Source organism: Sparus aurata, chromosome 13 (assembly GCF_900880675.1).
Source record: "Sparus aurata chromosome 13, fSpaAur1.1, whole genome shotgun sequence".
Classification (NCBI taxonomy): Eukaryota; Metazoa; Chordata; class Actinopteri; order Spariformes; family Sparidae; genus Sparus; species Sparus aurata.
This window is the reverse complement of record NC_044199.1, coordinates 31,226,992-31,245,797: the sequence shown is the minus strand read 5'-3', so window position 1 is coordinate 31,245,797 and position 18,806 is coordinate 31,226,992. Positions and strand designations below refer to the sequence as shown.

The 18,806-nt window shown below is 44.1% G+C and overlaps 1 protein-coding gene across 1 annotated transcript in view; it reads right to left on the bottom strand.

Annotated features, from left to right (window-relative positions):
* The window catches only part of sgcd (sarcoglycan, delta (dystrophin-associated glycoprotein)), a 316,040-nt gene extending 298,375 nt beyond the window's left edge, over window positions 1–17,665 (bottom strand). The window contains exon 1 of the mRNA XM_030438196.1: window positions 16,690–17,665. The gene's annotated coding sequence lies outside the window, so the exon portion shown is untranslated. The remainder of the gene's footprint in view (window positions 1–16,689) is intronic.
* Window positions 17,666–18,806: the final 1,141 nt, after the last annotated feature.

Here is an 18,806-nt window from a genome sequence, read left to right as displayed (position 1 = left end):
AGTCATTAAAATGAAGGCAGGTAAACAGATAAACCCCGAGAGAGAGGGAGGGAGGGAGAGAGAGAGATGGGGAGGAACAATGGATTAAGAGAGAGGAGAGTAAAAGGTCGAGACGAACGAGGGGAAGAATGCTTTTGGGAAACAAATCAGTGAAATCCAGGATGACTCATTAAAGAGGAGCAGCTGTGGCCAGAGGACGGCTGACACCGGGGAGAGTCCGACTGCAGTCCTGTCAGGTCTGATTTGTATATAAACCTCCCAGAATGTCAAGAAAGTAAAGACACACACAGAGAGAGAGAGAAGCCATTTCAACATTATGGGTGCCCGAGCCTTCAGCTGCTCGGCACCCAGACTATGGAACTCTCTCCCCCCACACATTAGACAGTCAGACTCCATCACAACATTCAAATCCAAACTCAAAACCCACCTGTTCAAACTGGCATACTCACTCTGACTGGTCACTGTCCACTACACTTTTCTTTTCCTTTTTATATCGATGTTTGTTTTTAATATTCTGTGATATTATGTGGTGATATTACTCTGTGATTTTATGCTTTTATCCTATGTAAGGTGACCTTGGGTGACTTAAAAAGGCGCCATCAAACAAATAAAATGTATTATTATTATTATTATTATTATTATTATGCACACAGGAAATGGACGATGCTCGCTTTATTTCAGAACTTTAGATTTGGATCTTTGAGTGCAAGCTGTAGCACGTATTCCTATATTCCCTCTTTTATTTACTAATCTGTTGTTTGATAGAAGCAAGATTAGATTTAACACTCCTGTGTTCGTCATGTGGCAGACCTCTCAGGGCTCTCCCAGCATGCTGGTCTCCGGCTTCGTTGTAAATTCTGGCGAAAATGCAAAGGCTTGAATCACGAGAGGCCGGTGAGTGAAATGTGCACAGCAGGACGGCGACAGCCGCCTCCCAGTCGTTTGTTCTACTGGATCCTCCGACACAATAAACCCTGTCGTTCGTAACAATCTTTGCTTTTTCTTCTTTTTGTTCCGTCTTTGTTGAAAACTTGAATCCATACTGAATCCGATATTTTCGCTTCAGCACCGTGAAGCTGTGCTCGCCTGCTGTGTGTGCCACATTCGCTGAGCTTACTTTGTCTCGAAAGGAAAAATACAAAAAAAAAATCAGGGCAAGGTCGGTGTACGAACGTTATTTCAGAGCATGATAGTTTCGCCTGCACAAAGAAGCCATTAAACTGTATAAAGCTGGAGCTGATGGTAGCTCTGTGTGTGTTTCGAGTGTGTTTGTGCAGTCCGTCCTCTTCCAGGTCTCCGTGGTGCAGAGGTGGCCATGTGACTCATTACTGCTCGGTGGCAGCTGGAAATTGCTCAGCATCCTCCCAGATCCATAATCTTCGCATGATTATGATCTATTTTTAATTCTGTCTCCCTGAATGTCCATACTGTCACTTCACTGTCTGTACCCACAGCATCCATCGCATGTCTGTCTGTACTCCATTTTTTTGTGGAGCACGGAGCTGTGGTGGTAAAACATCTGGATGACTCGTGGTTTGCTTAAAAGAAAAAGAGCCAAATAGCGAAACTTTTTAGCACAGGATTCCAGATTCTACAGTTGTCTGAATACAGCAGAAAAGTAAGAGACTGACTACTTACTTTAAACTTTAGCGGCGACAATAATAAACGAACACATCACCTTAAATGTGAATTATAAGACCTCTGGATTCTGTGTTCCAACCATTCATTTTTAAATGCATTATTTAGTTCAGCATTCTGGAAAATGGAATTGTAAATATCATTTTCATCTTGGCACAACACGGTGAGGCTTATTTGCTCTCTCGGGTACTTTCCCAAGTGCCTGCAGCGCTAAAACGGGACATTAGCGGAAAAAAACATCAACTCCTGAATATGATATAATCGCTCCTGAGCTCGTTCTTTTTCAATTCCCTCGCACAGACTTTCCGAACCTCGATCCACGCCGATCCTCCGTCACAATTAAGTCGCGCGCAGTTTGTCGACAGTCCCGTCAGACTGCTGGCGTTCAACTGTAGGAATTAATCACACCTTTTTTTTTTCCTCGTGAAGCATCCGTCTGCTGACGAACCCGACAGCAGCAGCACTCCCCACGCAATCGTGGAGTCTGTGTTTCGTTCAGTTGAGGAAGTTCGGTCCCGGGAAGAGACAGCTGAAGAGGAAATATTCATGGCTTTGCTCGTGATAGATGAAACACATGACTTCGGGGCGTGGAGAGAGAGACGGGGGGGGATTTTTTTACTTTTATACCCTCCGACAGAAAACACATCTATTTGCTGTGATAAACACTTTGCACTCGCTTGAAACATACCCGCCGAGGATTTGTGGATGTTTTCAATAATTACCAATTTTTCACTCTGCTCGCCTCCTCCTCCGTCTCCTCCATCTCCTCCTCCTCTCTCCTCCTCTCTCCTCCTCCTCCTCCTCCTCCTCCGTATCTTTTAATTCACGCCAACCATCCTTGCAAAATCGGGCCGTTAAGAAAATGAAAAATCAGGCGGTCATTAGTCAAAGCAGCCATCCATTCAACAGGTAAATATGACCATCACTCATAGAGTCAATATGAGCTCACATGCTGCTGACCTCTGCAGTTCAGGGTTCTGGTTCCCGGCGGCTAGTTCAGCCCTCCAGTACACAATCACCCAAACACACCGAGACACACAGGAACACACTGTGCAGTTATACATGTGTCCTTGTAATTAAACTTACATACTGACACAAAGACACATTTGTGCAAAAGCTCCTTCACACTCCACTCGTGTTCCAGTCGGTAAACACGGCTTATTATGTAGCTGCAATGCTCGGTTCCAAAAAAAAAGAAGAAAAGAAAAGAAACAGTAAACAAGAGCTTCAATTATGACCGATGTTACATTCAGCTTCCAACCGACGCCGAAACCCCTTCTGCCCGGAACATCTGCATTAAAATGAGACGCTGGTGTTATTGTGCACTTACAGGCGTGCGCCAGAGGCTCTTGTGCTGAGCCGGTTATGGCGCGCGGGTGGATGGGGGGGGGGGATTCAGTGGCCGGCGTCAGGAGATGGAAATCAAATAATGAATAAATTTTACATCCTGACTCATTTAATTTTCTCCGCAGCTCAGGGAGAATTCTTGTCTGCGAGCCGGCAACTGATTTCCCTCTTTCATGTAAACGCCACAGAACGTGACGACGCTGGAGCGCCAGAACACGCACAAATACACACGCAGAGACGCACATTCCTATTCACACACAAATAACGGTCCGCGGAGTCGCACACCAGAATGCAGCGTTGATTAGAATGAGTTTGCCTCGGAGGGTGGGAGTATTTGCAGGGACTCAAGAGCAAATAATTAAATAAACATACATGCATGGAGAGTTTTCACACAATGTGGAATCTAATCATAAACCACAGCAACATAGTTCCCCACTCAAAAAAATAACATAAAAAATGATTGGAAAGAACTTATACCACACGGTTATTTTTAAAAACATGAAATGCACCTGTTGGTTGTAAATGTAAGAAGGGTAATTTACATTTTGAGATGAAACAAAACCATTGTGTGTAGATTTCTACTGATTAGAATTTGAAGCAAAAACAGTCTAAAAGTCGTAAGATATGAAATGTTGGTGTGAAAGGGCAGACGTGAGCGTTTGTTTTTGCCGTGTGACCGAAATTCTCTGAGAATGGCGCAAGGGACCAATGGGATGGTGTGAAGGGCGGGACCAACAACCTGGGCCAAATGTTACGGAGGATGAAACTGGGAAAGGAAATGCAGACTCAGGACGAAGAGCGTGTTTCTCCTGAAGCCTCACATACTTCAACATCCGCGAGGAGATCATCACGATGCAGAAGAAGCCAGAACTCATCACTTCCTCTACAGCAGTATCTTAGATCCACTTCTCTACTCTGGGCTCCCCACCACACCTACTTTAATTTTAAAACCACCAGCTGTGTATGTAAGGAGTTGGGACAAGTTCAAAGCGCACACACAAGGTTGCAGTCGGTACACTGACCCCCCAGCAGCAGCAGCGGTGACCACGTCCAGCCTCTGCTCTCTGTCACAACTCAGTTCTACGACGGATGAAGATCTGAGACTCACAACAGTAACGGCATGACGAGGTCGTTTCTTAGGAAGTATGCTTTATATCATATGTTTGAGAGACGGGGATGACAGGAAATGAGGGGAGAGCGAATCAGGAATGACAAGAAGCAACACGACACGAACCGGGGATGTTCAGGTTCATCAGGTAACACCTTGGTAGGCAAATGTGTAAAAGAAATAATAAATGAGGATGTGTTTTCATGGCTGATTATGCTGCAACAGGGAAAAAAAACTAAAAAAAAAGTACCCTGACAAGCAGGAGAGGCTGTCCGTGTTTGATTGACAGCTGATTTTTTTACTTTAAATCCAGTCTTGCATTACATAACAACACACTTTGCCGACTGTCAACTCACGAGCTACGAAATAATGAGCACTGATTTACTGAATTGAATTGTATTGAGACATTTGAGTGGTGACAGTCGGGGGTGTGTTTTGAACTTGAATTCAATTTGTGTTTGTATCGGCCTGCCCAGGTACGACAGATGGAAAATTAACAACATAAATCTGGTATAATACGTCTCTCTTCCTGAATGAGATTAATGTTTTTTCTACGCTATTCTAATCTGTTGTCACCGACAAGTCATCGAAACAGAACTAAACATCACGAACTAAAACTTCCATGTGAAGCTGGAAGTGCATATGATGAGACCGTTTGGCGTCTTGAAGCCGGATTTAATTGGATTCTGCCTCGTTCTCTTCACTTTCACCATCAGTCTTCTTCATTATCTGTCTCCCATTCTCTAACTTTCTCCGTCTCACTTTGACTCAGTCGTCCTCCGTAATCTTCCTCGCCGTTCTTTCACTCTCCGCGGTTTTGTCTCGGGCCCCCCTCCTTTATTTTCTCTCGTTCCTTTAAATCTTCGATGCCCTGTTTCATTGTCGCTTTCAAGTTTTTGTCTCTTTTATTTTATGCCTTTTGAACCCCTCTTTCGCTCCCTCCTCTCGTTCTCTCACGCTCTCCACTTTCTGTCTCTTTCTGAAACAATAACCATCCTTCACGAGCCGCTGGCGTTCACACAGTCCACTACTCATGGTATGCTGATTACGCAATACTCCCCCCTCCTCCCCCGCCCGTTTGAAAATAGAGTCTGCTTCGCTGTAGCGGCATAAAACCGCCAATGCAGAATGTCACAGTGTGAAACCACTGGGGGAAATAAAAAAAACGAACTTTCGGCCTCTTTTGCTAGTGTTCAGCAATTGTGTTCCCCATGAGCGTGTCAATAAAATCCTTCAGTGACTGATGAGCTTTAACAGCCAGTCAGCAAAGAGCTCGTTCCTCAGTGCCTTGTTTCAAAGTTCAATAATCATATATACATCATACAATCTATCAGCAGGGCCCCTTTGCTGCCCCTTAAACCAAGGTGACTTATGTCTTGATTTACTGCAATCAATACCTCATCAGAATTATTCACCCCCTTTGACAAACAAATCAATGCGTGTTCTTTAGCCGCCAATGCCAACGTCCGCTGTAATTCATCGGCAAAAAGGGGAACGCGTGTTGACGGAGGACCGCTCCCCGGACGCACATTTAGTTCATTGCTTCACGTGATGAAGGACGAACACCGGGAATAAGATGAGCACAGTTCATGCAAATAGAGTTTTCCATGAATTTCAATTTTTCGATGCATCATTTCTTTAAAATCTAATCTTGAGAGACTTTCCTGGTAAAGGAAAATCAAAAGTCAAAATGCACGAGCGATCATCTCAATGTCGGCGATTGTTAACCTCCGTGCCATCCGTCTGGTTTCCGTCACAAGATGAGCTACGAGCCAATAACGTGGGAGAATAAATCATATCTTAAAAATAAACAAACCCTAAAGGTTCATATCTCATTAAACAAGTCAAGCTGCATCTTTCATTCATGAGAACGTTGCTTATATTCCATGTTTTTTGCTAATTAATGAAAAATTGCAGGGAGACACACACACACACACACACACACACCACACACCGCCCACACACACCATCCCAGTGTGACTAACTAACGTTTTTAAATGTTTTTGCTCGGAGCCGTTCTTTGGACGAGCCATCGCGTAGACACTGTATGAGATCCGATGGGAACTGCTGATAGCCTCCAGCATCCACATTATTGATCTTCTCCTATTGGCCGATTCTCACCCTGTTAACTGGCGTACAGTGTAACATTGTGAATAATATATTCCTTCATAACATTTGTTTGACATCGAGGTTAGAATAAGAGAGACCTCGCCAAGACAGGGTTCAAAATAGCAGCATCAAGGACGACAACAGCAAATCGAATCACATCAGCAGCAATAAGTAGAATTAAAGCTGCATGCAGCAGTGAGGCGGCCACGTTAATGTCTTCAGGGCAGGGTTTTAATAAAATGTGTAAAGTTCAGGGTTGATTCGATCATGGACAGCGAATCTGCAGCTTCCTCGTTCATGGCAAAAGATCAAAATTCACTGTGCCGTTCAATGAAAACTCCAGATTTATAAGGGCGGGATAGTACTCAGAACTTGTAATAACCCAAAAAAAAGAGCAGTAAATTCAAAGTACCTGACTTCCTGTTGGGTTTGGGTCATAGAACCAGGAGACTTTTTTAATATCCAGGTGTGATACACATTGGGACTGAATTTCATACATCTAGGTGAAAATGTGCCGCAGGCGCTGCTCTTCAGGGAACGCTAACCATTGTTTTGTTTTGCCCTAAAACTGAAAAAGCACTTTTTTGCCCTTTATGCCCTGATAGAAATCATCTCATAAGGCAGTGCATAAACAAGGACACCTTCCATTATCCTGCATTTCAATTTATTTAAAGATACAAAGTTTAATCTTCGCCTGCGGATCATTCCAAGACCAAGGAGCAAAGTAGAACAGGTTCAATTTATCAGCCTCCAATATCAACGACGGCTCTTTAAAACTAAAGCTTTTTGTGGGACGTGATTTTATGATTATGACAGAAAAACTTTGGTTTAAGTAAACGGGACAGAAATAATCTTGTAGATGAAGATGTACCAGTGTTGTAGCCTGAAGGGAATAAGGTAGAGTGATGGGTCCTGAAGCTAGAATTCGATACAGGGAATCGAGTTTATATTAAGTTAAAACACAATTGCTGATAAAAGCCTTACAAATATGCTTCCTGACCACAGTGGTGAGTTTCCTTTTTCTTTTTTTTTATAACTCAAATTAGTTTCCTGCTACAGGAAATCTTCTTTTCCGGTTCAGAACATCAGTTGACCCTCTAATACGAAGCTGTAAATGCTTTTAAAACACACATTTGTCAACACATCCACATCGCGGTCTTGTGCACAGTTGTGAGTCACTCAAAGAAATATGTCGGGGTTACACAGCGACAGCTGGGCCCCGGTGACAGGATTTTTCTTTTTTTTTCTTGGGGGGGGAGGGGGATGACATCATACACTGTTCGAACTGAGAGACACATTTTTCTGCCGGGATCATAATGAAATGTTGATGGAGTCAACTTTACTTAAAGAGAGCAACATCAGCAGCTGCCAAAGAGGTTGACTTATGAATTATCAATACAGGTGCAGCTGTGTGGAGGCGATGCAGGAGCAGATGGATCTAGTTACCTCTTGTCTCCCGACAGCCAGCTTTAATGTTTGTTTTGTTTAATTCTGCAAGTTTATCGGCGACGTCTACACATATTTTGAGCTGTAAATACTAAATCAATGAATCAGTGTCTGCTGAGAAGTTTTCAGTTTTTCTGAGAACTGGTCCGACTTTGTTCCAATGCCGCATGTGCCATTAAACCACACGAGTTTACCAAGTGGGCCCTATGGAATCAATGCAGAGCTCTCAGGCATTACGCATTCCCGTCGGCCCCCCCACCTCTCTCAGAGCGCATTTATGCGATGGCTCATTACTTAATCTATTTGTTCTACTTATGTAATCAGAAGCCCATCAGCTCCCCCGAGCGCTCGCCCGTCTGTCACTCGGCACGGCTCTCAGTCCGTCTGTCTGTCTGCTCACGTCTCCTCCGGTTTGGAAACTTTTAGACGGACCTTTGTGTTGGCCTTTGTTCTTCCCTACAAGACAAATCAATTCCTCAAAGGACTCAAACTCTTAAGTGAAATCCGTTCCAGGTTGCTAATGCGGGGTGTCAGGATCGCTCAGTGGCAGGAGGAGATAAAGCTATTTATGGAGAAGACAGGAGATGGGAGAGACTCGCTTTAGCTTTCTCCCCTTGTCCCTGTCTGAGGTCCCGACACCGCCATTTTATTTAGATACCAGATCTGTGGACATGTGTGCACATAAAGACCTCAAGATAAATACAGTCGAGTCCCATCTGACAGCAGTCAACACAAAATCGATTCCATCTTTACTTGCATTTCATTTATTTTCGTTGTTCTCACATTAAATATTCATGTCAAACTGGATTTCACTGTTTGCCTTTTTAATGTTTAGCTTCTTTCAGCGCTGCTGCAGGCAAACAAAAGTCCAATTTCGTGCATTTGTCTGTCCTGAGTTAGTGGTGTTAACGGCAGCCGTCGTCGACGCCCCTCCTTTAATCCTGCAGACATTTTGTTCTTTAAATAATGCAGAAGGTGCTCGTTCTTATTGTGTTTCAGCTCTAAAGGCCCACAGATTTCCTCCTTTTGTGAACTGAAAGCTCTGTTTTCTTCTTCTTATTTGTGTTACTGTTCAGTGATCTGGAAATAGAAAAGACATGTTGTATCACCTACGGTTGTGGACACAGTGCTGCTGCTGTGATTCAGATTTATTCACAGTCCACGATTCTTAACCAAATTGAATCCGAGCTGTGAATCTTACAGGGGGACGGTTTTCCTTCGCAGTGAATTTTATTGTCATTTTCTGTCTCTTCTGCTGAGTGACCGGTCGATTCCAGGCAGGAAAACACTTTTGGAACTGCATCACAATCAATATGCATCTGCATACCTGGAGCTTTATACTGGTTTAAAGCCATACGAGTATATATAACCGCATTATTTCAGTTGTATCATTGCAATCCTTCGCCAAATAACTGCATGTCATGCTGCATATGCACCTGAAGTCTCCCTCTCAATGCAACCCTAACCTTAAGGTGGTGCTCTACAAACCGAGGATTATGGCAACTCTCTGTTGTTTGATGTATTATAGTCCTTTTTCTAAAACAAGCGTAAAACAGTTGGTACCTGTCTCTTAGTAGCTAACTAGCTAGCTAGCTAATGTCACATTATTATTGATGAATTGTGCGTGACAGCCCTGGATTTTGTTCCACACTGCATCTGCAGAAGTCTAGCAGCGAAGTTGCTGCACTTGGTACCGATCCTCTCATATTAGTGCAGGAGAAAAGGATGCTAATGTTAGCCTTTAATGAACCGCTAGTGTGGTTGTCGCTTTATTTCTTTTTCTATTCTATTTGATGAACTGATTGAACAAAATTGTGAGACAATGCGTCAGTGCTTTTTTCTGTATCCATCGGGTGAATGGCAAATAGCTTTGTGATGGTTTACATGAACGCCATCAACGACAAGATGACATACGAGGGTCTTGAAGAGGTTTCCCATTTCAAATGCGGAGGTTTCTACCTTGGTGCACTCAAAAGACGAGGAAACAAAGAGCGCTGAGCTGACAGGTACAGGGTCACATCATCTACAAAGAAACTAACCCTGTGGTACTCAGCTGTATATTTCCTTTGACAGTATTATAGATGAAAAAGTCAATTTCAATAGGATGTTCGTGTCACACAGCTCTTGAATCAAGTTTATCTTTGAAAACCACTGAGAAGCAAATGAGACCAATATATGTAATCAGGAAAACACTGTAGATGTGAGATTAAATAAGAAAAAAAACACTTCTTACTTCGACTTTGACTATTCAGCAAATAAATTACTTAAATATTACAGTTGAGCATCAGTCTAAAACTGCATTTTGTGTAAAAACTAAGAAATAAAGTTACTTTATGCTTCAGGATCACTCAATCCACCATGGTTCTGTAGCTAACCATACACAGTACGTACTGTAAATGTTAAATTAATCGCATGAACTAGCTGAAATCACACACACACAGTATTTTCTTATGCCTCGGCCATTTACAGGCACACAGTCTAGAGCAATTACCAAAAGAAAACAGCATGGAGCTTCTTAATGAATGAAAACTGACTCTTCGTGCCAAAAAGTTCCCTCAAACAAAACTTCACTTGCTTTTCCAACTTTGCGGGAAGTCCAGACTTCACCAGCCGAGCAAAACCTCTTCCAGTCTTCACACATTTCACCAACAGGCTCACATCAACATCCACTCTCCCGGAATGAAGGACCTTCCCTTCTTGTTTGCTTCCCTCGGCGCTTCTTGTTGGTCAAAAAGTTTTGTTCAAGTAAAAAAACAATCCTTTATCTCGCAGGTAAATGTGTTTTTCTAGTTTTTACATCACTCCAAACGTTGGTTTATAGTTGCAGCTCCCATAATTGGCAAAGGCACGGATGGATTCGTTTTGTTTTCTGTGCTGGATTATTCCAATACAAACTGAAGTGAAAGGAACGTTTAAATTTCATGGCGAATGGTTTTGAGAATATAAATAAACATTCAGAGTGACAAAATGCTTTTCACACAGTCATTGGAGGCCTTTTCTTTTCTCTCCAGGGGTTACTTCAGTCCTGACCGGTTTCACTTTACATCATGAACTACAATCCTAATCTATACGCGTCTGAATATCACTTTCTCATAAAGACAGTCCCGGTTGCAGGATCGTTGCATTGGATTGCATTAGACTGTGCAGGTGTTCACATTATTATGTCCATTCTTTTTAGGTGCCAGTTTCAAATAAATATTTAAGAGAGCAGGCAGCCATGGGCAGCAGTCATCTCCGTCTAGATTTGGATGCTACGGTTTATTTCCTCAGCAGTAACGTCAAGAAGTTTGACATAAAGTAGATTTTATGTTGATGTCATAATGCAGATCTCGAGTTCCTCCTCCCTCCTAATAACCCAGCAGATGGTCCCTGGAGATGGATCCGCATCCAGCAGCAGTCGTTCTGCAGGTTACGGGTCGTGCACATCTTCAAAGCAGATCCGCTGACCCGCTTTGTTCTGCCCTTTCCTCCATTTCGCCATTTCCCTGCCTCGTTTATACGTGGCTCCGTGCTGCTGGATATTTAAAGACTTCAAATGCATGCGAGGCCTTGACAATTAGTGGGGACTGTTGCTGGGTAATTAGTGGAAAGGAAGTAAGCCTTCAATTTCCCCAGCCCCCCCAGAGAGCATCACACACACACACTTTCACACACACATACACAATCCCCGTTCGAAAAACAACACACAATGCATGCAAACGAAAACACACAGACTCACTAAGCAGTGCGCCACAAAGCATACGAATAAGATGAACTGTTGTGAATTCAGGGTAGCGGTTGTTATCCTGTACCGTCGCGTGTGAAGAGATGCAATATTGCTCGTGTGGCTAATTGGGCAAAAGAGTGGACATGGAGACAAGACACATCAACACACACGCACATATAAAGCACATACTGCAGGCAGTGCGGTGGAAGGGAGATAATGAAGGGAGCCGGGATGGGCAGAAGTAAATAAATAAAGGCGATATGACAGACGGAAGGAAAAGGGGGGCAAAAGGATGCCACAGGGAGAGAACGACTTGAAGAGAGGACTGTGGAAACACGCAAAAACAAGAGTGGGCAGAACGTAAGAAAGCAGGCAAAAAAGAGAACCAAAGGTAGATAAGAGAAATACCACAAAAGAAGGACAGATGAGGAAATGAAAGGAAGGGAATAAAGTAAAGTAAATCTGACGCGGAGTATTTTCTGCCGGAATGAAGAGAGGGATAAGAAGCGTCCTACATTAGTTTGCTGTCGACAACCCGTCAACAAAGAAAACATACTTGAGCAGTCACTCGAGAGCTTTATTCTCACTTAACGTGAAGCAAAGCCAAAACAACAGGCTTTTTCAGAAGGCAGTCATTTTGACGTGAGGTTTTGACAAGGTTAAATAATAACATAAAAAAAAGACTAATTACCTGCAGCAGGGTTTAGAAAACTGAAAGTAAATATAAACCAACCATAGCAGAGGCAGAGGGTGCTTGGCTTAAAGTTAATGTCGCAAGTGCTTTTAGGGCGTGCCTGACTGATGCGCACCTTTAAATAGCAGGGAAAATACTGTGCCATTGACTTAAGACCAGTTTTTGCTGGTCTTGGTGCAGTTACATCCTGCCCTCCTCTCAAGATAGCAGCGCGCCGACGGTGCACCTGACCACACCTACATGCCCTTGGGCGTAGCCGCATGATCGAGCCCCAGGGGTGCTGAATCTGACGTCCTGCCTCTGCCCTCCACAGTCCTGCAGGGAACGGCTCGTCCACAAGGGCTGGCTAAAACCAAAATAAGAACGTTGCAGGTTTTTCAAAGGCAGGTTAAGCTGCTGAAAATCGGCAGTCAGATGAGGAGGAGACGACTCGTCCTCTCTGTCGTCTTTTTTCTAGTGTGTCGACGTCTCGGAAAATGGAACCGTTGAAAGCAGCACGGAGGCCAGTGACGACTACAGCGACGCAGAAAGGTAGCGTGGCCACTCTGATGTCGTGTTTTCCGTATTTGTGAAAATACTAAAATATAATAGGATACTTCTTCAAACACATTTTAACGTTATCTGTTATCTATTATCTGTCCATCTGTCTACACACATACACATATTAAAGTGTGCATCTCAAGACTAAACAAGGACAGTGACTGCTGTCATCAGACCAGTCAGATGAGTTGATGTGTTTAAGGTGCTGTGATGCTGAAGGACGCAGCAGCTCGTCCTCTGGCTCCAAATCAACTTTACTGACTTTTAGGTGACGCCCTCTGCGCTGTAATGTAGTTATGCATCCTGTGTGTGTGTGGGTGTGTGTGTTGATAATTGAAGTGTGTACGGGATAGTTTTTAGCCTAAGTAATTCATGAGTGCCTACCGAGGTAGAAGGGATGGGGGGTCATGGAGAGAAAGACCTCGGAGCTCCTCCCTGCTGCAGTATTCATCACTACACCTTAACTTAAATTCATTATTCATGTTTCTTTACTGGCTGTCTTGTCTGAGTCGTCGCCGCGCTGGTTTCCGACGGGGACTCTGTTCTCGTCGGCACTCGATCATCGCCTGCAGTCTCCCACTGTTTCCCATCTCCGCCTCCCTCCGTCGTCCCTTTCTCCTCCCATGTTTCCCCGCCTCGTTATCTTTCACCTCTCTGTCCTCCTCTTTCTCCTTCTCTGCACCTCTCTCTCACTTTATCTTAATTTCTCCTTCAACCCTTCGCACACCTCTCTCTCTCTTCAGGAAAACCTCAGCTCAGCCCAGTCCACTTTGGTACGCACCGCTTCAGACCCATGCAGCGATCAAGTTTGAATGTAGCAATGACGTTCTCGCCTCTACTCGGTGTTTAATTAGTAAAGGAGCCAAGGCAGCCAGCATTATTCATGTCGACAGGGTCCTTGCAAGCACGTTAGCCTGCTGACGTGAGAATTTAGTTCAGGTCGGAATACCCTCGTCAAAGATTTAACCTTTTTTTTTTTACAACAAATGGAAAAACAGTTGCGCTCGGCACTGAAGGCTCCACTCGTAAGACGCCTCCTTGGATTCTGCATTGGCGGTTGGGTCGCTGCACAACATACACACAGCTGTTAGTGTGATGACTAAATCTGAGTGAACTGTATGAAAAAATATTGGTTAAAGAGCCGGACAGAATAAAACCCTGTTAATTGGAGGGGAACACTTGAGTTCAAACTCCGTCAATCACCGTTTGAAGTCGTGCAGCTGAGGGTCGAGCCTGTAGCGCAGGAAATGATTGTTGTAATTATAATCAGAACTTAAACATTTGAAAGGGCAAAACTGCCAGAGAGAAAAGGGTGGAATGTAAACACCTCACGGGAAAGGTCTCACAAGCATTGCAATCACATTTACAAATATAGCTTCAGTATAGCTTTAGTAAGTTGAATTTCAGCATCAGCGTTTATCGCCAATAAAAAAAAAAAACGATCTGGTAAGTTATTTTTCAAAGCAACATAAGACGCTGACAGAAGTCATCTGTCACCACAAACCTACAGGAGCATCCATCAAACAACTGGAGTATGAATATTACAAAAATCTGCTGCACATTTGCCAAATGTACAAACTGCATTTAGAGAAGAAGAAGTCACCTGGAAACAAACTCAAGCTGACCAACGCATCACCCGTAGATCCTCAAATGTCCTTTCAGATTTCCTTTTCCATTATTTCCTCTGCACACTCACCATTATGCAATATCCTGCCTCACATGTTTATGCAAGTATTATGGGCGACCAGTCCTCTTTGTCAAAGATTCTCCGAATCCCTGGGAAACCACTGCAGGGATGAACATCATTCATCCAGAAGATATTCCCTCATTCGGCGTTTGGATGATGGTGGTGGAGAGCTCTTATGTACTCCACCACTCCACTCAGGGCTGTAAGAATGTGGGAAATGGGGGAATAAGTGGACAGTGCGCCCTCATGTGACAAGGGGCCCACAAAGATACTAGAGTGGCCATGGAAACAGCTTGTTCGGGGTCCAGAAATTTGGGATACACCCCCGACTCTACATTGCAATGGGCTTATAGAAACATTGCATCTCAACCCTCAGAGGTCAACCCTCTAATCAGACAACACTTAGCTTTGTGTTTCAGATGATTAGAGAAATCTAGACAGAAAAACAACATGTCAGTCATCGGCCTCTGGTTAAGAATATATCTTTCGTGCCGTTTTTATTTCATCTCGACTTCTGCAATGCCCTGATTTCTTGCCTCAGACAAACTGCTGCTAGGCTCTTGACTACGATTGGGCGAAGATCCCGCACGATTTCAGTTCAGAGTTGATTTGAAGATGCTGTTTATCACTCATAAGGCATTACATGACTTACATTTCTGAGCCACACTGTCAGGTTGATTAGGTCGTCCAAGCAGAACCCTCAGCTACCCTTGAGTTTCCTTGGGAGGTCACTGGGGGAAAAACGATTAATAACCGACTTGCCGGTGACACTTTCAAGGCTGGCCTAAGCGACAACAGCAATACAGTGTTATAGTGTAGTACTTGTCTGTTAAAGTCGCCAAACTAGATCTTCATAAGTGAATCGTATGCTGTCCTAACTGCTCAAAGAACGATGATAAGCATCCTGCGATCATGGAAAACAACAGTTCCAGCGAAAATGCAAAATGTCATTGTAGTATAGAGGATGTTTGACCAATAGACTTGTTTGGTTGGATGTTTTTTTACAGTGTGGAGCCAAACTGTTCACTAATACCCGCTCTTACTGCCCAGGACATGTATTTACACAATATTTCATGAGCTGTTTTAAAGCTTTATTGTAATTTTTCCCAACAGACCAACAGTCCTCTATACATCATTGCTCGTGGCAGTAAAGTGGAGCTAAATGGACCAGAAAACGCTTCTGTTAATAATATCACAGCAGTCGATCCAAGCAGGAACTCTTCCTTCCTATTTCGCATCAAAACTTACTCCACCTCCCCTCTCTACCCGCTTCCTTCCATTTGAGTGATTCACTCAGCACATGCTGAAGAGCGATGATCTAGAAACTACAATAGACCTCGAAACGCAGTCAGCCTGTAAGTGTGAATGTCCTCTCACGGACATGATCCAGTAGCACCTTCTGATGAGTGAACACAGGATGCGATGTCCCTTCTCAATCATTTGTGCCGCTTGATTGGGAAGAAGTCGTCGTTGGCACGGACCCCGGCACTGAACACATGCGCACGGCGAAACCATGATTCCAATTACCCCACATCTGGATCTCCATATACACAGAGACACCGTGCAGTTATTCAAATGTATGGAAAAAAAAACAAACTCACGCACCAATTGCTGTACAGCGTAGCAGACTTGCAAATACAATGTACAGTCCACTGAACAGACCTCCACATGCAGCAGGACGGTCAATTTCCTACTGCCTGCCTGTTATTCATACCAGTTCATGTGGATGATGAGGATTATGAGGGGGAGCGTTTAGGATCAGTAGATGCCAGTAAGAAATATCAAATTTCGTGTTAACAAATTGTCAGGAATAAACCAACAAATAAAAGAATAACAGACATATCTAAAGAATGAAAATCTACACATATAGACAGGAAATCAAGATAATGAACCCTCCTCCCACAAAGGGCATATAATGAACTTAATATAGCTGCAGTTCATCTCTGACTGCGGATTCCTGTTTATTCAATACCGGCACACCGATCATGACACGCTCAGTTCTGGACACCAAACACCTCTGGCTTCTCAGCTGCAGTGCCATTCGTTTCAAACCGGCTGCTGAGCAGAAACACACAGTGAGGGACGCTGCTACAGACACTGAATGATGCATAGTAAACAGGACGGAGCAGTGCCAGTCGTAACTAATAAGACAAAGCAGGGGAGGGGGGGGATGCAGCAGCAGCTCGATAGTGGACAGTTTCTTAAAAATAAAAAATAAAAAAAAATAAAAAAAATGTGCATCTTGCAGACCAAGAGAGTGATTCAGCGAAGCAAAAATCTGCCACATCACTGAGACGGAGCCGTTCCTCTCCAAAGTACAGAATCGATGTTGCTCAGAGCGAGCAGAGCGGAGAGAAAATGCCCCAGAGAAAGCAGCACAGCAAAGTAAAAGTAAAAGCAGTGTCACCTCTTACCTTAGTCAGATGCCAAAAATCGCAGCCTTGGACAAGTCAGAAAACCATCGAGCTGGTAAAGCAGCTGGTGCTCCTCAATATATACAGTGACACAGGGATTCTCAGGGCTTGTCAGAAAGGAACTCTTAGGATCCCCAAATTCTTCAGAGCCTCTCTGTTTTTTTTTTTGTTTTTTTTTGGATAATCTCAAGTCTTGGTTAAACGCTGGAGTCCAGCAGAACCAGCAGCAGATGGCTCATTTCCATGTGCAACACGGGTGCCTCTGACATGCTTCGTCTTCCCTTCAGGGGGACCGGGGCGCCTCAGACTGCGATCTGGCTGGGGCTGAGAAGTCGACAGCAGAAGCAGAAGCAGCAGCAGCAGCGAGAGTGTTGGTAGTTGTGGTAGTTATATTCCTGATTGTGGAAAGAACTGAGCATCCTTCAGTGGAGAGATAAAGAAGAGATGAAGAAGAAGAAGAAGAAGAAGAAGAAAATCCAGGACCACAGAGCGCACAGGCGGCGCAACACACTCTCTGTCGTTTAAATCCCCCCAAAACGGGCTGATTCTAGGCAGGAGGCAGGCAGATGAACACAGCGCAGAGGACAGGGGTGCTGTTGCATCAACATTGCTCTGAGTCTAGTTTTCTTTACAGAGGAATACGAAAAATCACCACTAAAGCTCCAAGAGAATCAGCACCAGCATCGTCTCCTCTCCGGGGCTCCTCAAGTCTGCACAGGACCGACCGAGTGTAACTGAGAGAGAGAGAGAGAGGGGAGACGGCGAGAGAGGAGAGAGAGTGTATACATGCATGCATGTGTGTGCGTGGAGATGTGTGTGTGTGTGTGTGTGTGTCAAAGAGGAGGAGGATAGGCGGAGAGACGAAAGCGGAGAGGCAGCGAACGGGCAGGAGGCTGCGAGCGCAAGTGGAACCGGAGAGCGATGTGAGAGGAGAGAAGGATGCTCTGGGAGGAGGAGGAGGAGGAGGAGGAGGAGAAAGGTTGGGGGAGATGCCCGGTAGAGAGAGAGAGTGAGAGAGAGAGAGCAGCTCACACCGTCAGTGACTACATTAACAGCGCTGAGTAGGTGGAGTTTTCCTTGCAGCAGCAGCAGAGTGGGCTGGACGGGGGGGTCATCATTTGAAACCCAAAAGAGAGAGAGGGAGAGAAACACACACACACCTCTAAGAAAGAGAGATGAGGAGGAGGAGGACGAGAGGAGGAGGAAAGTATTAAAGAAACGGGATGTTTAGAGGTTAAAGAAACCTGTGACGGCAGCTGAGGGAGGGCGAGAGAGAGAGGAGAGAATTAGTGGAGGGAGAGAGGGAGGAAATGTGTGTGTGTGTGTGTGTGTGTGTGTGTGTGTGTGTGTGTGGGGCGGCACAGTCCCCCAGCTGCAGTGATGCTGGCACACTGACAGCGCTCCTCTTGCCAGGGGTCGTAAACATCGATTAGAATATTTAAAGACGCACGCGCTCGTGCACCAAAAGAAAACACTCGGGGTCCTCAAAGGCCCTGGCACACACTCAGACACACTACAGCCACATAAACGCACACACTCGCACACTGATAGTACATAAACGTACTTTATGGACTCGCATTCGTGAGCCCTAAGTGTATTTCTTTCTTTCTATTGTCCCTTTTCTTTATTAGATTTGTTCCTTTTTCATTTTGCTTTTAAGTTTAAGCTCATTTTATTTAAAAATCGGCAGCAGATGTCCAAAGTCAAAATCACGAACCGAATTATCTTTTTATAGACTGACATGCGTTTTGTGTTGTGTTATTCCTGGATCATCTTAATGTGCACTGCTCTGTGCAGATTCTGCTTCATGTTCTGTGAAAGTGTCAACAGAGATGATGTAAAAACAATCAATGAATGTAAATGAATATTAACTTTTAATGAATTGTGCGTTCACTGTGTTGGTAAAGCACTTTGTATTCTATGTATAATATGTGTTGCTCTATTGACATTTTGACATTTGTTGCACTGAAATGTTCTGTATATTATAAAATTGACATGCTTGTTTAAACCGTTTGTTTGCAAGGTGCGAGAACAACTAGGGTCCTTATTTGAGGCTCCACGATGACAAGATTTTATTATTTCAGTCATTGGATTCATTCACTTTTTTGTGATAAAAC